Below are 1527 nucleotides of genomic sequence, written 5' to 3'. Positions count from 1 at the left end.
GAAATTAAAACAGAAAAATGCTGGATCAACTCAACAAGTCTGGAGAAAAACAGAGTTAACGTTTCAGATTTAAACCATCATCCTCCAGGGATATTCACCTTATTTGTATATTCACCAGATTAAGATGCTACAGGAAAGTAAACAGAACAGTTTAAAAGTTGAGGATATTCTTATTGAGCAGCTGAGAATGCTCGAGGGGGAATTGGCTCCCTTATGACCTTATTTCCCATATTCTAATCAGTGCGGTCAAGGCAATGGTTATGGTGATGTGAATGAGTCAGTGTGGCTGGATGATCTTATAATTTCAGGTTCTAGTATCTGTGGTGATTCGGCCTCTGCCAAATTTCCAACTGGTTTGCTCTTTGAGGCGGGCTTGTTTCTCCTGAGGCCTCTCCCACTCTCTGTGTTTGCCAGAGTGACTCAGCTCACCGATGTGAATAAGCTCGTTTTTCCAACACAAACCTGATTCACATTAGTTCAGAAGGTCATGTCAAAATGTTTCCGATAAAAATAATTAAGCTGAAAGATGTGAGAGGAGTCTGTTATGCTTAGAAGGAGCTGCGGCAAAGAAGCGGAAGATATGAATGATGTTAATGATGATTGACAGGAATGCATTGTAACCTTGGCGATTTTTTCGATCGAGTCCATTTTACACTTTGAAATTAGAATAACGAGATGCCATTTGGAAATGCACATTTGCTGTCTGCCTATTTTAGGACTTGAAGTAGCGTTGCCGCAATGTGCGCGACTAGCTCAGTCGGTAGAGCATGAGACTCTTAATATCAGGGTCGTGGGTTCGAGCCCCACGTTGGGCGCCATTCTTCTTAAAACTTTATTGGGAGAATTCCATTTCCCCAGTATGTCACCGCTTAAAACGAGTCGTTCACAGTCTTGCTTTGTTAATATCTCAATCACTATTTTCTGAATGAAAAGTGCTTCCACTCCTTTGGAAGTCGGACAGTTTTCTGCTTAATTCAGTGGAAAGCTTTTTTTAAATCATTTAGCACCAGGTTTGAACCCAAATCGGAAAATATTTGTGTCAGTGGAAAAAATAAAATCTACTCCATTATTAGCCAGATTTTACCCCGTATCATCATCTCTATCGTCAGAGTTTTGCAACCTATCACTGTCCTTTTACTGTTCTTGATGATCTGAACATGACATTTTCAACTCAACGCAAAATAGTATATTGCCTTACTGATACAGACAAGTAATTAAATAATAGTTTTTGCAAAACAACAAGTTTTTATTCCCTGACCGGAATAGATTCCAGGCCGCAGATATAAAAACACTAAACTCAAACCATTAGACCGCCAGGGAAGTTACAGCAGCCTCTTTCAAAAATCTAATTGATGTATTAAACCTTTGCCTTTTATTTTTCATTTCAGACATTGTTTTACACCAGAAACAGGATTCTGTTTCAAATTGTCATTTTATGGCATGAGAAAAATTGACTTCTTAACCAATGAAAACATGGATGCCGATAACTAGAACATGAAATTACCAGTGAGATCAAATAAGATACTG

At 38.6% G+C, this 1527-nt stretch overlaps 1 non-coding gene across 1 annotated transcript; it reads left to right on the top strand.

Annotated features, from left to right (window-relative positions):
* Positions 1–742: 742 nt before the first annotated feature.
* Positions 743–815, top strand: trnak-cuu (transfer RNA lysine (anticodon CUU)). The gene has a single exon. It is a non-coding gene; the product is annotated as a tRNA-Lys (tRNA).
* Positions 816–1527: the final 712 nt, after the last annotated feature.

The sequence above is a fragment of the Carcharhinus amblyrhynchos genome, unplaced genomic scaffold, assembly GCF_965287045.1.
Source record: "Carcharhinus amblyrhynchos unplaced genomic scaffold, sCarAmb.v2.hapA scaffold_39, whole genome shotgun sequence".
NCBI classification, from domain to species: Eukaryota; Metazoa; Chordata; class Chondrichthyes; order Carcharhiniformes; family Carcharhinidae; genus Carcharhinus; species Carcharhinus amblyrhynchos.
The sequence above is the reverse complement of the archived record's forward strand: the minus strand, read 5'-3'. Positions and strand labels throughout refer to the sequence as shown.